This window comes from Pinus tabuliformis, chromosome 9 (assembly GCF_031772625.1).
Source record: "Pinus tabuliformis cultivar Carrire ecotype Pingquan chromosome 9, CPIR1, whole genome shotgun sequence".
Taxonomy (NCBI): Eukaryota; Viridiplantae; Streptophyta; class Pinopsida; order Pinales; family Pinaceae; genus Pinus; species Pinus tabuliformis.
In genome coordinates this window covers 1,463,322,188-1,463,342,120 of record NC_142307.1, presented here as the reverse complement: position 1 = coordinate 1,463,342,120, position 19,933 = coordinate 1,463,322,188, and the positions used below count along the sequence as shown (strand labels likewise).

Below are 19,933 nucleotides of genomic sequence, written 5' to 3'. Positions count from 1 at the left end.
CATTTTTCTCATTTTATTCAAAAATGATGGGAGAAAGTAATTTCTTGCAGAAAGGAGTAAAACCAAAGCCTCCACCTCATGAAAATTCATCTTATGCCACTAATACAAAGAAAAGTGAGTAAAGAGGCTAGCCAGGCTCTCATAGACAAACAATTCACTGTTATTGGAGAAAATCTGCCTAATACATTGGAGAATGGAGTCAAAAATAAAAAGCATGTTGGATATGCCCAAAATAATGTTGTCTTGCTCATGAATGCACACCAACATCATATAAAGAATGTGAAAGCTAAGCAGGTCCAAGCAGAAAGCAACACCTTTCCACCAATTAGTCTTCCTCTTCTTCAAAATGATGCTTTAAGAAGAAATCTAGACACTGATCTTGAGATTATGTACAGAATTATAATAGGGAATTTTTGCAGAATTTTGCATTGCCACTGAATTTCAAAACAGCAAGGGTCAACATAGCTGAATCTTGTGATTATGACATCATAAGCCATTGTTTTGACTTTACCTCGTTGACTGACAAGATTATTCACAAATTTAATTTAATTTGATTATAGATTCTAAAATATTCTGGAAATCAGATAAACCTGAAATATTCTAGGAATAAGATAAATAGAAATTAGGGTTGAGTCCAAAATATTCTGAAATCTTCCATCTAAAAGGTGAGTTACCCAGATTAATATCATTTCCTTAAATACAAAATATTCATTCAAAAAACTTGCAAATCAATGAAAGGATTCCTTTCCCTCTCCTTCATATGGAAGTTTTTTCTTCATAGGTCTGATCATTCAAGGTACAAAAAAATGTGGATTTGGATTGAGGTGAAAAAATAGGCCTCTAGAGGCGGACAAAAGAATCTTGCATTGGCATCATATCCCCCTCATGGAACCTAGATGCATTCTCCTCTGATAGAATTAAGGAGAATACTAATGGGGAACCAAATCCCAATTGGGAGATACCACTGTAGTAGTAAGACTTGCAACATTGTGGACATCACCACGGAAGAGGCAACCTTTCTCTCTAGCTAGTTCATTGAAATGGGATAACAGGGACATTTGGCAAGATAAACCATCCCTGATTCAGTCCAAATTCAAAAGGTCTGATCTTTAGTATGAAGTTTTAGACTGTGCAAGGGTTTAAGCAGGGCCTATTTTGGTGCTTAGCCAATTTGGATCCTACGGTGAAATATTCACAGCTGAAGTTGATGAGTTTTCTCTCTACTAGTTAATTCAAATGGGATAATAGGGGCCATTCCTTAACTGCAACACATTTGGCTAGGTAAATCATCCCTGGTTCAGTCCACATTCAAACGGCCTGATCTTTACTATAAAGTTTAGACTATGCAGGGGCTTAAGCAGCGCCTATAAAGTTTAGACTATGCAGGGGCTTAAGCAGCGCCTATTTAGGTTCCTAGCCAATTTGGATCATAGGGCGAGATATTCATAGCTGAAGTTGATGACTTCGATTTACCAAGGCTTACCCAACTATGCTTATGATGATTGAATTCCATTTTGAAGAAAAAAATTCATCGCTAACTCAGTTTTTAGTGATGATAAGAGGGATTGAATCTCAAATGTGATTGTGACAAGAGGTGCTGAAAACACCATATATGAGTTTGACATGAGGGACCAAGAACCAATATGGTTTGATATATGATTTGATGGAAGTAGTAAATATGTTCATAGGTACCCTTCACTGTGGCTCTCTTGGACCCGTAATTGAATACTATGAGGACAACATCATATAAAGAATGTAAATTCTAAGCCGGTCTAAGCACACAGTATCATATTTCCACCAATTAGCCTTGCCCTTCAAACTGATGCCTTCAGAAGAAATCTGGACAGTAGTATGAAGGTTGCACGTAGACGGAATTGTAAAAGAAAAAGGGGTGCAAAGTCGAGGTTGATTCACATGGAAAACCAAGCTCCTATTCTTGGAGAAAATCCAAATTCTAATTTGGAGAGTCAATATAGTTGAATTCTACTTTAAAAAAATGAAAAACAAATGATATTTCTACTTTAAAAAAACAAACATTTTGCCTAATAAAAAAACCTGGAAAATACGTACACATAAATCCTAGCTCAATGGGTTGCTGAGCTGTTTGGCACAAAAATCGCACTGATGGGAGACGGGCTCTCATATCTGGGCTTCCATCTAAAAGCGAATGGATATCGCATCAGGGATTGGCAGTGGTTGATTGATCATTTTTACAACAAAATCTCTAGATGGGAGATGCGCTTCCTTTCCTTAGTTGGCAGGCTACTTTTGGTTCAAGCTGTTCTCTCTCAAATGGCGGTATATTGGGCGCACCTTTTCCTTCTTCCTTCATCTATTTCAAAAAAGATGACTTCTCTGGCAGCAAACTTCTTATGGGGCGGTCGTTCTATCCAGTCCAAGATTCACTTAGCAAAGATGGATTTAATATCAAAGCCGAAGAAGAAGGGCGGCTGGGGCCTTCTGAATATGACCTCTTTTGGGAAAGCTCTTCTCTGCAAATCGCTCATTAGAGGTATCTATGGTAAAAGCCAGTGGAGCAGCATCATAAATCAAAAATATCTCAAGGGGCGGAATATGGTCTTCTGGTTCAGAAGGAAGTCGTTGGGAATCAGGTCCGGCTCCATCATTTGGAAAAGTTTCAGAAAGCTTCAAACCTTCTTCTTAGGGAATCTAAAATGGACTCTCTCTTCCGATTCTTGTGTCTTCATCGGCCTCGACCCAACGCTGCATAATTTGGAATCGTTGATCTCTCCAGATTTGGTCCTCTTCTTCCTTTCAAAAGGTCTCTTTACATGGAATAAGCTAATTCAGTCTTGGATTTCTCAAGCCCCAGTTTGGAAGAGCGCAGATGAACTATCCATCCCCCCTTCTCTTCATCCCTTATGGGTTTCGGCTGTCAACAGTTTCTCTAGCAAAGGAAGATTGCAATCGGGCTCTGCTAATGAACTCATCTGGTCCCTAGAGAAGCCTGCCCTTCTAACTTCTGTTAAAGACTTATATGCAGCCCTCTCTATTGATCGGCCGCCTCCCTCGCCCTTCTTTCCTCCCATTTTTTGGAAAGCCTCCTGCCCGCTTAAGATGATTCTTTTCTCCTGGCTCCTTTTCTCAAACAGAAATCTCTCTTGGGAGGTCTTGCAAAGGAAAGGCTGGCAGGGGCCGAGCCAATGTCAGATGTGCCGCATCAATGCTGAATCCAATCTACATATGTTCTTCCAATGTGGCGCTTCCTCCTCAATCTGGTACGTGCTGTCTTTAAACTATGGATTTTCTCATAGAGCTTTTTCTTCTGTTCAGGATGCCTTCCTCTGGTGGAGTGCGCAACGTCCCTCTTGGCGTTCTCTTTTTATCATCACCTGCTGGTTCCTTTGGAAGTGGAGGAACGATCATATTTTCCAGAATTCTTGTCTGCCTCTTGACTTCATTTTGATAAAAATCTCGGGATATATGCCTTCTGTGGATTAATTTCCGTCTTGGCATTTTATGTCTTTATCCTTCGGGGCATTTTTGTTTAAATTCAGACTCTTATTATCTTGATCTTGATGGTTCCTTCCTTCTGAAGATTCTGTAGTGCCATGCACTCAATATTTTGTTCTATCTCAGAGATTCTTGCGGTGCTGATTCCATGACAGTAACAGGTCTCTGCATATTATGCATCAAAGGCCTTATGCCTTCGCTTGTATCTGGACTTTTATATGCTCTTAATATAAATCATGAAGCTTTTTCTTTCTAAAAAAAAAAAAAAACAAAATGGTAATTCAAAAAGGATACATGGATAAGTATCAACAACAAAATTACGTTATCCATAGCTTAGAGCCCACACTTAAAATGAAAATTTAAACATCTGTAAGGTTAAACCTGCTTCAAAGTTCATGCCATGAAGTGACGACCCTAGAAGGCTCTAAAGTTCTTTCTTGACCTTTTTAAGGTTTTTTCCTTTCTTGCGTTACTTTTAGGAAAGAATTTGGTCCATACCGGTTGAGCTGGTCCAAAGGTTCAGGTCCAGCTAGACTTGAGCCAAGTCCAACAAAACCTCGTAATTATGAACCACAGTGGGTGGCCATTGCAAACCTCACAAGGCATGCTCAGAACGCCGGTGCCTAATATTCACAAAGTTATTTTTGAGCCCTGATCTTTGCAGCACAAAATCAAAATCAAAAGCTCAAAAAGTATGGGTTTCTCAATTGTAATGCAACCCTAGCCTAGCCATTGTAGAGGAACCAGATTTGTAAAGGGTTAGTGTTTTATAGTCTGTCATAGGGTTTCAGACACGGTTTCCCAGGTGCCAATATCAGCCCTAGGTATGTTTTAACTTTGTACAGGTCCCAGATTTTGTGCAAATTTACTATGCGTAGTTAGGCATTTGAAGTGAAATAGGCGATCTCTTCTGACCTCATATGGCTTAGAAAAGCCTAAAATTAGTCAATAATAATTGTCTAATTGTCTAAGCAAAACTGCATATAAACTGTAGCCAAGAATTATATTGACCTTATTAATAAAAGTCCTAAAATAGGGGTTAAATACTCACAACGGTCATAGTGGTAAAGCTAGACATTACTTGTCTAAGATTCTATCAGAGTCTGATTAACAATCAGCTTCTCATCTGCCATGAAGCTATGAGAAGGGCGATCAAGCTTCCTTGTTTTGTATTTCATTTCAATCCATTTGTCTTTAGCATAAGCGATGGTGTATGCACTCTCTGTGGGTATTGTTGAAAGCAGATCAAAGTGTCACGGCTAGCAAAAAACACAGAGATGTTTTCTATTGACAAGCACAGCGCAGGAAAATACACAAATAGCCCACGAGCTTTACAGCGTGAAAAATCGACAACGTGATTTGAAAGATTCGAACAGCGGGCCAAGTTTCTGTCAAACTCAAGTCATGTCATTTCTTTCCATGCGCACAGGGTTGCTATGGACATGGATAGGCCGAAGGAGCGTGCGATTCGCGAGGCAGGTGGGAATAAGAAAAAACAATGCATCAGATTTTCCACAAACCCTTCAAATACAAAACATAACGCAGCCACAGCATTAACAATATAGGTACAAAGAGTAATTGACTTACAGTGATTTCTGGGAAAGTACTTGAAAATGCAAGGTGGGCAGCCTTGAAGTATTCCTGGGCAGAAATCCCATGTGTGAAGCAAACGAGTCTCTGCAAAGATATAACAGCACAAGGCTACGCATGCAGGGAAGAAAGACATGAAGAGTCTCTGCGAATAGTCTCATGGCCAGCAGAAAGTCTCATCGCCAGCAGGCAGTCTCTGCGAAGAGTCTCATCGCCAGCAGGCAGTCTCTGCGAAGAGTCTCATCGCCAGCAGGCAGTCTCTGCGAAGAGTCTCATGGCCAGCAGAAGAGTCTCATCGCCAGCAGGCCAGGCCTGGCCTTTCATGGCCCATTACCATGGGAAAAAAACCATTTTTCTATGAAAAAAACAGATTAAACGAACGGCAGAAAACACCCCAATCATCTAACACACAGAATCAATGGCTCAGGATTGCACACGTCACATTTTAGGGATGTCTTTCTCAGAGGGAACGCCTTACGGCGTAAATATTATTATCAACCAACATAAATTCATTTTAATTTTTAATTTACTATTTGTTAAGAGAAATCAAATACCTAGAGATAGAAACATTTCTTCAAGTTTCACATTCAATAAAAATTTGCATAATAAAAAATGTAGATTTAAAAAACTGAGTAACTCTAAATTTAAATAAATTTATATTGATTTATTAAAATGATTATATTAATAAATGTAAATATAGTTGATATAAGTCGAAAATGAAAACGTAATACTAATATTAAAAATAATAATAATATTTTGAATAATAAAAATATTAAAAATAATAATAATATTTTGAATAATAAAATTAATTCGATTTTCCAACCATGGCTGGGTTCCCTAATCCATGGGATACAATTTGAATTTTGTGTATCTTGGTGCAATTAACAGCACCATGATGGTTATAAAGCCATGGTGCTGTCTGTGAGAATTCCATGGTATGCTTTCAGGATTCTGAATTTTGCGTCAGTCTGTAATCTTTGAGCTAGTCTGCAATGGAGTACTTCCAATTAAATAGTAACAGTTGTATAACTGCCCGTTCTCGTTCTTGGCACGTGGAGGACATCATCCTTCTTATCAAGACGTTCAATGAAACCAACTGCATCAATGTCGATGGCTCCCGCATCAGCGTTGCCCATGTCACAGCCCTGGGCCGGAGGCCCCAAGTGAAAGTGACACTAGATAATCATGCCAGGAATTGCAGAGAACGGGCTGAGAGGTGTTCGTTGTGGGTGCAAGAGAAAGCGAAAGGAGGAGCTGATATCTATGGCGTGACCACTGGATTCGGCGCCTGTTCAAGCATGAGGACCAACCAACTGAGCGAGTTGCAAGAAGCCCTAATTCGATGTCTGCTAGCTGGAGTATTCACCAGCCCTTCTTCATCACCGGGGGAGCTCTCCCCCATCACCACTCGATGCACCATGTTTCTAAGAATGAGTAGCTTCATCTATGGCTGCTCTGGGATTCGATGGGCGATCATGGAAGCGCTACAGCAACTTATCAATTCTCATATCACGCCCAAATTCCCCTTGCGAGGCTCTGTAATCGCTTCAGGTGACCTAATTCCCTTGGCCTACATAGCAGGTCTGCTAATTGGGAATCCCCAAGTCAGGGCTCGAATTGGGGCTCATGGTGAAGAACAAGAAGTGCCTGCTCGTGGAAATGCTCTGTGGAATGTTCTGCGAAGTCATCTTCGGGCGGGAAGAATTCGCGCATTCGCTGATCCACGAGATGAAGCCGCACCCCGGCCAGAGAGAGTCTGCGGCACTTCTTGAATGGCTTCTCAGAGACAGCCCCTTCCAGGAGCTTTCAAGAGAGTATTACAGCATCAATTCTCTGAAAAAGCCCAGACAGGACCGCTATGCTCTGCGTTCGAGTCCCCAGTGGCTGGCCCCTCTGGTGCAGACCATAAGAGAAGCCACGGCCACAATTGAGACAGAGATCAACTCTGCCAATGACAATCCCATCATCGACCCTGTCAACGGCAAGGCCCTCCATAGTGCCAATTTCCAGGGCAGCGCAGTGGGATTCTACATGGATTATGTTCGTGTAGCTCTGGCTGGACTAGGGAAACTCATCTTTGCACAGTTCACAGAGCTCATGATCGAATTCTACAGCAATGGGCTCCCGGGAAACCTTTCCCTGGGTCCCGACTTGAGCTTGGACTATGGCTTCAAGGGAATCGACATAGCCATGGCTGCTTACAGTTCGGAGCTTCAATTCCTGGCTAACCCAGTCACTACCCACGTTCACAGCATCGAGCAGCACAACCAGGACATCAATTCTCTGGTCCTCATATCTGCCAGGAAGACTGAAGAAGCTCTGGATATCTTAAAACTTATGCTGGCATCGCACTTATACGCTCTCTGCCAGGCAATAGATCTCCGACAACTGGAACAAATTCTTCTAAATATTGTGTTAGGAATCATCTCAAGTGTTTCAGACGAATGCCATCTCCCGGAATCCATTAAAGAACAGCTTATTAGCGTTGCCAGGGGTATTCCAGTGTACACATTTAGAATCCCCCTGCAACCCTTCCCTCCCACTTGTCTCTGCCCTCAAACAAACAATTCTTGACACCATTGTTACATTCCACGATATTAAAATTGTAGAGCAGATAACAGAGTTCGAATCCCACCTCAAGCAGCGCCTTGAAGAGGAGATAACAGCAATCGTGCTTTCATCCGAGGAGCGCACCAACAGTCACATGCTGGAAGGCCCCTGTTGCAGAACGTTAATCCATGGCTCTAAATTCTTTCCTCTGTATGCATTTATCCGGGAGGAACTCAACGCGATAATGATGATTCCGAGGACAGACCACACGCCCCAAGAGGGCACCCAGAAGGTATTTGATGCAATTGTTGATGGTCGAATCACTGCATCGCACGAAATATTGTCTCAGTGCCTCGCGCATGCCGAGGTTTCTGCCAGTCGAACGATCAATCATTGCCGCAATTTCAACTGTAAAAGGCAGTCGGAGCTTTCAACAGCGAGCTATAAAACACCAAAAGTATGAATGAATTCCGTCCACAACTCTTTAAAAATGTGAACCTGAGAAACAGGAAACTTGTACACTTGACGCAGGATATGCAAAACTAACCTGTGTCGCTTCAGACCTCAGGGCGAGCGACTCTTCACTGACCAGAACGTTTTTCACAGATGATCTAATGGCTGGAGATGATTTAATCGTCTAACAATCCATTTAACGGCCCACGTTGAGACACGGTGGCATGGAGGGGAGTTCGTCTCAGAGGGAACGCCTTACGGCGTAATTAAATTTAAATATAAAATTTTGAAATGTCAACCTTACTAATTTAAATCATCATTATTTTAATTTATATGCTGAAATAGATCTTATTTTATAATTATTTTATAATTATTATTATAATTATATATATATGAGAAAATGAACTTACTGTAAATATGAAGTTTTAATATGTTTATTAATTAAATTTAAACGTAAAATTTTGAAATGTCAAAATTTCTAATATAAATCATCGTTATTTTAATTTATATGCTGAAATGGATTTTATTTTATAATTATTATATATATTTTATAGATATTTTGTATTTTGTTGTAAACTGAAAAATTCTATTGATCAAACAAAAATAAATTTGCATCATTTTCCATGATGACTCTTTTTTTGGCGCAATATGCCCTATACTAAAAGTATGAATGCAAAAATGAATGTTACTGAGAATAAAAAAAATAGACGTAAAGGGACAAAAGAAACAACTAGAGAGGAGAATAACCCAAATTGGGGTTGATCCTTGAGGTGACATTCCTTTCCTTTCTTTTTTGAAACCTTGACCCAACCTTCTGAAGGTGGTTTGATCAAAGTGATCTACAAATTATCATTGCGCACAGAAGGAGAATCCTTATCAAAGTCTAAAGAAGTCGACTCATGAGCTCGTTTCAATATACCTAAAGAAGCATTATTATTCAATATATGTGTGCTTGCCGAAGGAGCATGGTTCACACCAGGAGCCTCAAGAGATGTTTGAGACATCGAGTCTTCGAACTTGTCCTCCAGATGGATTTCATCATCAACTTCTTCATCATCCTTTTCTAATGTAGAGGAGGCCTTGCCTTCCATAGGAAGAGGTTTGCAGAGATTCCAAATTTAGATCTGGAATTGCAGATGTTCAACTTATGTTGAGAATTAAACACCAAGAAAGAGTTTTTTAAATGGCCTATTTGATGACAGAAGTGACAATGAAAAGCGATATTCCAATAATCCAGATCCTGGGTCCAATGAAAATCACTGATTTTTAAATTGGTTTTTTTTGGCATCCCTTTACCAATATCGATATCAACACAAATTTTTCCACATATGTATACACCAAGCTACCCACAAGAGGCATCAGTAGTAAGGTAAAAACCCATAGAGTCTACAATGCCTTGAAAGGTTGCATAGTGCCACAAGTGAGCTAGTAGTTTAGGAAGTCTAACCCATATTGCCATCTTGGTAATGACAATTGTGAAATGGTCAAAATCTGGAAGCCAATGGTTTAAAAATATTCCAACATTGCCCCAAAATCAAGACCTTTAGATAAAGCTTCCATTGGTAGAGATTGATCATGTGAGGCAGAAGCCATTAAAAAGGTAGATTAGGGTTGCCTCTGAATACAACAGATGAAGATCCTCGATATATATATATATATATATATATATATATATATATATATATATATATATATATATATATATATATATATATATATATATAGATATATATATATATATATATATATATATATATAGATAGATAGAATTTGAAATATCATAGTTAGGAATATGATTCATTGTTATTTAAAATATATAGATATAGATATAGATATTAAAATTAATGTGATATGTGTATTAGGAATTTTTTCCAAAAAAAAAAAATGTTTATAATTTTACTAATAAAAATATAATATAACAAATTCTAGTGTCATGGACTTAATTTCCTTTTAGTTGAACCTCTCATCCCAAGCATTATCTATGGCAGATGCTTAACCCTAATTTGGCCAGGTAGACATGGAGTCTCACTTTGTCTTGGCCCATTTAAGGCTTACAAGGGCTATCCTAGAGTTTGCATTGTTAACCATAGGCATAGGATCCAATTAGCGGGGTTTAGTGGGGTTGGGTTTGAAAGGATTCGGTTGTCCGCTTTAACAAAGAGGTTCCTAACATTTAGTTTTGAGACAGTAAGAGGCTAGGGATTAGAGGAAACTAGGCCTTAGGGTGCAGTTTCGGATGGAGAGTGTTGGGTATATCGGACTGGTGTTAAAGTGAAAATGATGAGACAAAGGGGTCGTGCACAATGAGGAGTTAGTATGCGCGGTCAAGGAGTAGAGCACAGAATAGAAAAGGAAGCAGTGGAAGAAGGGGATGTTCAGGACGTCGACTTAGATGAGGTGGTGGCAAATAACACAGAGCACTGACTCTGCCATGTTATTCTCCCCGCCTCCCTTGACACATTGGCAACACAATTGAGACATGTCACTATGATCTTGGAGTAGTTGGGTCAGGACAGACACAAGGATCGTAATGAAACCTTCAATTTCATGAACGGTCCTTAGCGTAATCAATGGAGTATATTGGACAAGAAGGTGCCACTTCATAGAGGCCATCGTAGGCTTGTAGAGCACATGGAGCAGTTGTAGGGACACCTGGGTCATGTCGAGTTCCATGTTCACGGAGATCTTGAGCATCCAAATCCTCCTAGAAATGATCTAGGCCATCCACCAGTGCACTAATGATAGAAGGACATATGTATATCTTAGGGGTATTTTGGTCATGTTGGGCTTTCTAGTTTTATGTATTATGAAAGTTTTGGCATTTTGAATCTAATTTTTGTGTTGTTCTTCTGGCCAACAAATCTGATTGAAGTGCGGTTGGAAGAATGCAACTAAATTACCAAACTCTATGTAATCTTTTGACAACTTAATAGAATAATTTTGACTGACAAAAAAAATGCAATATAACAAATTGAATTCGAATTGAATCAGCTTGTTATTTTATTACTTTTTACTTTTATTATTTTTTAAATTTTTTAATTTAACCAGCGTTTTATTTTATTTTTATTATTTTTTATTTAACATTTCATTGTGACATTTCTCTAATACTTTATTAGAGCATCTCTCATACCAAATTGAAAATGCCTCTCAACTTCCTTTAAAAATTAAAACATCCAATATCATCAAATGTCTAATTTACAATTATTTATACGAAATTAAATTAAAAATCAAAATCTTGCTATTCGAGTACACTCCCAAATAATGTAGAAAAATATATCTCATATAAGAGAAATTAAAGTCATTTCATATTAAATTTAAAGCCACTCGAAGTAAATTTGCAAGCATTTCCTTCATCCTTAGTGTTAGATGTGAACTTCCAAATCCCTCGTTCTCCCAAGAGAAATGGATGCAAACAAACTTGAATCCAAGTATATGAAAAAACATTGAAATTGACCAAATGGAGCTCTACGGTTTGAAATCCATTTTAGTATTGAGTTGTCTTTAGTGCAATTTTTTTAGAAGTTTTTCTGTTGGGTTTTTCCAATTTAATTTCTCTAAAATCCGGCAAGAATTTATTGAAATCACAAATTTGATGGGTAACCCCTACACAATCTAAGTGCCCTAGGGGTTTTTGAGGGTGTTGAATCCATATATACAGTCAAAAAACCAGTTTAAATAACACAAATCATGGTTTCACCTCAAAAATTTCCATTGGATTCTGACACCGGAAAGTCCAAAAAGTCACACTAAAGACATCTCCGTTTAGTAATAGTTCATTAAAGTGGACTACCTTATAAATAAGTAATGAACTTGTGTTTTTTTGAGATTTTCTTTCTGAAAAAAACAAAAAAAGAAAGATAATTTGGACTTTGACTAATATAATTTGATAATTGGTTAGAGTATTTATATAAATTAAATGTTAAATCAATCCACATTGATATATGAAGTCTTTTTATCATTAATATTATTATTATTTTTAATATAATATAATTTATTTTGCATTAATTAAATAAAGTTATTAAATAAATAAATTATAAATATGATATTAAATAGTGATAAATGTTATATAACTATAATTTTTTTTTATATGTGATATTTTAATAATACTTATTATTTGGTTTATGTATATTGGGAAAAAATATAAATTACAAAATATGCCAGGGTAAATGAGAAAATATGAATATTAGTAATATTTATTGATTTTTTTTCATTTCATAAAATTGCTAATCTAATATTATTTAAAGTTACCATTTTGTCAGTGTAACAATTGTGATGCTTATTGACATGAGTGAGGAAGTACGTTGAGTATAAGATATATTCCATATGAGGTGGATATATGCATTTTGTCATTTTTACCCATGCATTTAAAGTTAAAGATTGAAACTCAAGTCCAATTCCAAAATCTACGCACATGTCCAATTCCAAAATCCACACACCTATGCCATAAGTATGTGTTATTCCTTGCATTGATGAATAAAATTTGGTGCCGAATGATTTTAAACGTAATATAATTTTATAAAAATTATCTTAGGATGAAATGTACATATATAATATAACTTATTGTATATATAATATAATACAATTCTTTATAACATGGTATATATGGATGATGATCTTAAAAGTTAAAGAAAAATGTTTTTAAATTAATTAATTTAATTTAATATTTTATTTTAATGGTTAAAAATATTCCAAGAGAAATATTCTTGGATATCATTGAATTTTATGAACTAATAAATCATGTCGATTGCTGGTATAAAAAAATAAAAATAATAATAAATTTTGTAGATTGCTAGTATTAAAAATAAAAATAATAAATAAGATATATTGAAACTTGTTATGTTGGGTGAATAGGCCAGAAAATATATATATCTAAAACCATTTTAAAAACATTAATGTAATTATATGTATGTATGTATAATGATGAATAATAATATAATATTGATATTTTGAATTAGTTACAGGAGAATCTCTAGTAAAAATCATTTTCCATCAACATTTCAAATTACAATCGGGATCCATCATCAAGACTTTTTGAATGCTTGATAGTAGAAGAGCTTAGTTGAGGGATTAAATAGTAATGAGGAGATCTGCAGCTCTTCTTCCTATCTTCACTCTAAATTTTTCGAATAAAATGATTTCATTCCATGTATCCCCCCGTATAGGGAAATGATTCTGGATTTAAGACATCTGTGGTTTATATATTTTGACTCAGTTACCAGAGAATCCACAGTAAAAGCCATTTTCTATCAACATTTCAAATCCCAACCAGGATCCATCATCAGGACTTCTTGAATGCTTGATAGTAGAAGAGCTTAATTGAGGGATTAAATAGTAATGAGGAGATCTCCTCATTACTATTTAAAGCATTGAAGAAGTCCTAATGATGGATTGGTTGGGATTTGAAACGTTGATGGAAAATGGTTTTTACTGTGGATTCTCCAGTAATTAAGTCAAAAGATATAAACCACAGATGTCTTAAATCCATAATCATTTCCCTATACGGAGGGGATACATGGAGTGAAATCATTTTACTCGGAAAATTGAGAGTGAAGATAGCAAGAAGAGTTGCAGATCTCCTCATTACTATTTAAAGCATTCAAGAAGTCCTGATGATGGATCCCAGTTGGGATTTGAAACGTTGATGGAAAATGGTTTTTGCTGTAGATTCTCCGGTAACTAAGTCAAAATCTATAAACCACAGATGTCTTAAATCCAGAATCATTTCCCTATACGGAGGGGATACATGGAGTGAAATCATTTTACTCGAAAAATTTAGAGTGAAGATAGCAAGAAGAGCTACATATCTCCTCATTACTATTTAAAGCATTCAAGAAGTCCTGATGATGGATCCTGGTTGGGATTTGAAACGTTGATGGAAAATGGTTTTTACTGTGAATTCTCTGGTAACTAAGTCAAAAGATATAAACCACAGATGTCTTAAATCCAGAATCATTTCCCTATACAGAGAGGATACATGGAGTGAAATCATTTTACTCGAAAAATTTAGAGTGAAGATAGCAAGAAGAGCTGCAGATCTCCTCATTACTATTTAAAGCATTCAAGAAGTCCTGATGATGGATCCCGGTTGGGATTTGAAACGTTGACGGAAAATGGTTTTTACTGTGGATTCTCCGGTAACTAAGTCAAAAGATATAAACCACAGATGTCTTAAATCCAAAATCATTTCCCTATACGGAGGGGATACATGGAGTGAAATCATTTTACTAGAAAAATTTAGAGTGAAGATAGCAAGAAGAGCTGCAAATCTCCTCATTACTATTTAAAGCATTCAAGAAGTCCTGATGATGGATCCCGGTTGGGATTTGAAACGTTGACGGAAGATGGTTTTTACTGTGGATTCTCCGGTAACTAAGTCAAAAGATATAAACCATAGATGTCTTAAATCCAAAATCATTTCCCTATACGGAGGGGATACATGGAGTGAAATCATTTTACTCGAAAAATTTAGAGTGAAGATAGCAAGAAGAGCTTCAGATCTCCTCATTACTATTTAAAGCATTCAAGAAGTCTTGATGATGGATCCCGGTTGGGATTTGAAACGTTGACGAAAAATGGTTTTATTGTGGATTCTATGGTAATTAAGTCAAAAGATATAAACCACAGATGTCTTAAATCCAAAATCATTTCCCTATACGGAGGGTATACATGGAGTGAAATCATTTTACTCAAAAAATTTAGAGTGAAGATAGCAAGAAGAGATGAAGATCTCCTCATTACTATTTAAAGCATTCAAGAAGTCTTGATGATGGATCTCGGTTGGGATTTGAAATGTTGACGGAAAATGGTTTTTACTGTGGATTCTCCGATAACTAAGTCAAAAGATATAAACCACAGATGTCTTAAATCCAGAATCATTTCCCTATACAGAGGGGATACATGGAGTGAAATCATTTTACTCGAAAAATTTAGAGTGAAGATAGCAAGAAGAGTTGCAGATCTCCTCATTACTATTTAATCCCTCAATTAAGCTCTTCTACTCTCAAGCATTCAAGAAGTCCTAATGATGGATCCCGGTTGGGATTTGAAATGTTGACGGAAAATGGTTTTTACTATGGATTCTCTGGTAACTAAGTCAAAATATATAAACCACAGATGTCTTAAATCCATAATCATTTCCCTATACGGAGGGGATACATGGAGTGAAATCATTTTACTCGAAAAATTTAGAGTGAAGATAGCAAGAAGAGCTGCAGATCTCCTCATTACTATTTAATCCCTCAATTAAGCTCTTCTACTATCAAGCATTCAAGAAGTCCTGATGATGGATCCCGATTGGGATTTGAAACGTTGACGGAAAATGGTTTTTACTGTGGATTCTCTGGTAACTAAGTCAAAAGATATAAACCACAGATGTCTTAAATCTAGAATCATTTCCCTATACGGAGGGGATACATGGAGTGAAATCATTTTACTCGAAAAATTTGGAGTGAAGATAGCAAGAAGAGCTACAGATCTCCTCATTACTATTTAATCCCTCAATTAAGTTATTCGACTATCAAGCATTCAAGAAGTCCTGATGATGGATCCTGGTTGGGATTTGAAACGTTGACGGAAGATGGTTTTTACTGTGGATTCTCGGGTAACTAAGTCAAAAGATATAAACCACAGATGTCTTAAATCCAAAATATTGATATTATTGAAAGGTTATAGTTTAGTTAAATGTAAAATTGGTATATGAGACTAATTGTTTATGTGACAAAAAAAAAAAAATTAATAATAATTTGATCACATTTACATACTCTACTTTTTTTAGGTTTAAATATATGATCTGTAAAAAAGAAACACATATTCTAATCATTAACCCTATTAACAAAAAAAAAAAAAAATCATATATACAGATATAATTTAACACTAATAAAAAAAATTTAACATATACTCATTTCAACCCCTAAATACTTTAAACACTAAGAAATTATATTTAAATTAGTTTTATCTTTCTTAGTATTTGTAAATATAAATTATTATATTAAAAAATATAAAAATAAAAATAATTTATGGAAATATTATAACGGAATATCATTTGAACATGCTTAATGATTAAAAGCATGTACTTCTTAAAAAAAAGTTATATACTCAAATCCAAAATCAAAATTTCAACATTAATAAAGAAAAAATTACAATAATCTGATTAATCCTTCAATATATGATGATGATGATGGTGGTGGTTAACGTCCGCTAAGACCAAACATTGGTCTATCGGACCTAAAGAAACAAATTATTTATTTTGATTTAAGATTTTATTCCTATGCTCAAAAAGCTTGGAGAGAAGCCTCCCGAGCTCACTATAATTTTGACATTGTAAAAGGCTAGGAAGGTTAGTATTGTAACAAAGATTGTGAAACTGAGATCTAATGTGGTTGTACGCGGGGCACTCTAAGAGGAAGTGGTTTTCATCCTCGATGTTCCTATTCTCACATATATGGCAGATCCTTTCCATCCATGGCGTTTTAGGAACTGTCCAACGACCTGTTTAACTATGGAGCTCATGAGAATTCGTTTTAATCTTTGCTATATTAATTTTCTTCTTTGAGCTAGTTAAAATAGAGAGATACTTTTGATCTTCTAAGGTGGGTTGATGACCTTCTTATAATAACTTAATTTTCTTTTAGCCGCTAAATCTTTCTCACACCACATTTTTTCTTTGAACTTAGAAGTAACAATATCTTTAATGTTATTTATGTTTTGCAATGCATCATTCTCGTTGATCTCCCAATAGTTTAACCAGGCCCTTGTGTCTTTATGCCACCCCCGATTGAGCCTTAGGTGGTTTTGGCTGGAATTTAAAGCTAGCTTAGAAAGTCTATAATCTTTAACTAATAAATACTTTGACGCAAGGAACTCTTAATTTTAATGCATGTAATCTCTATTTAAGACGACCAAATCTTCAACCCAGTACCATTCTCACAAAACTTTTTTTTCAAACAAATTCACATACAACTTTACTTGCATCATTACGGGAAATGTTATTATGGGGAGGAAAGTGCACGAAAATAAGTTACAAATATTGGAACATTGACTTAAAAGAGATAATAGAAATGAATTAATTTGAAAAATAAATAAATAAATATTATTTATTTAATTAAAAAAATATGGTTAAAATTTTATTTATTTGTCATATTTAATTCTAGAAAATAAATTACTTATATTAAATTATCACTATTAAAATTTTCTATAACAATTATTGTATTAGAAAAACCCAAATCAAAACTATATAATTTCAAAATTACTTTGGAATAATATTTATAATTACTTTTTAAATAACATTTTTTTTTGAGCTTTTCCCAATGGGGTTTCTATTGTTGGTGATGACATCATGGTCAGAAAGTTTGCAATGGCTTTCGAAAATGTCGACCTCCAACATGCTAGCTAGACCACAGGTTTATTAACTCTAGGGAAGGCATCCACCACCCATATTGTATGTTGTCTTTTATCAATCTCATTCATGCCTCCGGTGCATCTAGACTTTTCATGGACGGTTTTAGTTACAGGCTCCTAGATATTCTCTCACATTTAGACTTGGTTTCATTTCTCCCTATTGTTTCCATTGCTAATAATGGAGTTCAGTTGTATCTCCTTCCTTTCTCATGTCTGCCTAATTTCTTCTTTATGCGGGAGCATCATAATAAAATATGTATTTTTCTAAAAGGATTTCAAAAATAAAAAACAAAAACAAAAAAACTAGAAATAATTTTTTTTAGAAAAAACATTATGATAAGTTCTAGATAAATCAAGAGGACTTTTTGCTTTCATCTAAAAAGACAAGAGATAAACCACCTCTTGAGAACTCCAAATCTTTCCTTCTTAAGTATAAATAACATTGTAATCATTTTTCATAAACCAAGCAAGGTATTGGGCCTTTAATAAAATATGGTTTGATCGTTTTTATGAATTGAGTTATTTGTGCTATCAATGTGGCATAGCTTCCGTTGTGTCACTTTATTATCATTGTGGTATCAAAGCAGGACAAGATCTTGAAGTAGATAAGATATTGTGTGGATAAGAAAGGATGTGTATTTATGCGTGACATATAGGTAGCAGTAGTGGAAGAAGGCATGGTGGAAATGATTACAACAAAGGGATTTGTAACAAAGAACTGGCGATGTTCTTGGGTGAAACAAGATCGTTGCATAGAATCTTAACAAGTTCTAGCTAAAGTTGTAAAAGAAGAGGACAAGATACATTCTCAAGAGTGTGAGTAGGTGCAAAAGCCTAAAAGAGCGAGGAGTGCTTAGGAGGTTCTATAGGAGAGAACCAGAGGAATACCAAAATTTTGAGCTAAGGAAGAACCTTGGTGAGGTATTGGGTAACAGGTTAATGGAGAAGACCAGTGCCCAAGGCTTGATTATAGCTCACAGTGTCAAGCAATAGGAAGCTCACAAAGGAGAAAGGAAGATGACTATTAATAATCATTGCAAAGGTTCAAGTGCAAAATGGCATGAGGAAGAGAATGAGCTGAGAGGGTTTTGACAAAGAAATGGTTGAGTTGAAAGAGAGGCTTAGTGTAATAAGCATGTTGCTACAATAAATGTATGAAGACTAGACATGTGGATAGACTCTAAAGAAGAAGGTCCAATGACCTGTTAGGCATCTATATGGCAGGAAGATGATGCACCTGTTGAATGCTCAATTGAAAAATGGAGAACTCAAATAAGTTGAGTGTGAAGAGGAAGAGAGAGTTAACTACTATGAACCAGAGTAAGGAATACTCTTTGGAGAAGAGGATGAGGAAGGTGTTGAGGAGAGACTATCTGAGAGTCTCATGGACTATGTGAAAATTCCAGAACAATAGATTATGCAAGGAGCATCAGTAGAGGCTCAATAGCCTCACATTTTTAAAAATAATCAATTGTGTGCATGTGCAGGACATGTAGATCATGAAGGTGGATAGTCACTACAAAATGTCATGAAGGGAAAAATGTAAAATTGAGAATGATAGAGGATTGGCTAGTTAATCCAAAGAATGAGGAAGATTGCATGAAGATCGCAGATAGGAAGCATGAAGAGGAAGAAAGTAGAAAATGTCATCAACAGATTGTAAAAGATGACACAGAGGTTGAAAAGGGAACAAATGCACATGGATAGGTAGTAGACTACATGTTTGTAGATAACAATGAAAAAAAAAAAGCATTCTTATGAATAATGGTGATTTTTGTAATAAATGTGCGATGCAAGTAAAAGTGAGAGTTTAGAGAATGAAAGACAATTTTTCATTAAGCAACAATGAACAAAGTTACCAACTTAAGAAGAACTGTACTGAGTTCTCATTTTTTTAGAGGTCATAAAAAATCATGATTTTCATGCTGATTTTGAAAAGTGTTGATGTAGCATCAACCTTTTTTTTTGGAGCATATTTTTGACACTTTAACTTTTCTTATGCATTAAGTATGGACATTTTTTTTAAATGTTAGTGATTTTCATGTCCATTTCGAAAAGTGTTGATGTAGCATCAATCTTTTTTTTCAAGGGGGGCTTATTTTTTACATTTTAAATTTTCATGCTGATTTTGAAAAATGTTGATGCAACATTAACCAAGTTTTTGTTTTGCATATTTTTGACACTTAAAATTTTATTTTGTCTTAAGTATGAACATTTTTTTTTAATGTTGGTTATTTAACCATTTTTTAAGTTGTTTTCTTCTTCTTCTTCTTCTTCTTCTTCTTCTTCTTCTTCTTCTTCTTGTTTTATTCCTGAGATGTTTGTTTTTTAGGGGTTGTTCAAGTTTGTATTTTTTGTTTTTCTTTGTCACGTTTTTTTGTAATGAATTTTTCCATTTTTTTGCAAAGTTAAAAAAAAAATAGTAAAAGTAATATTTTGAAGTTATGATTTTTTAAATATTTATGTATTG

At 35.6% G+C, this 19,933-nt stretch overlaps 1 pseudogene; it reads left to right on the top strand.

The window, feature by feature from the left end:
* Positions 1 to 6,056: 6,056 nt before the first annotated feature.
* Positions 6,057 to 8,077, top strand: LOC149154105 (phenylalanine aminomutase (L-beta-phenylalanine forming) pseudogene; annotated as a pseudogene).
* Positions 8,078 to 19,933: the final 11,856 nt, after the last annotated feature.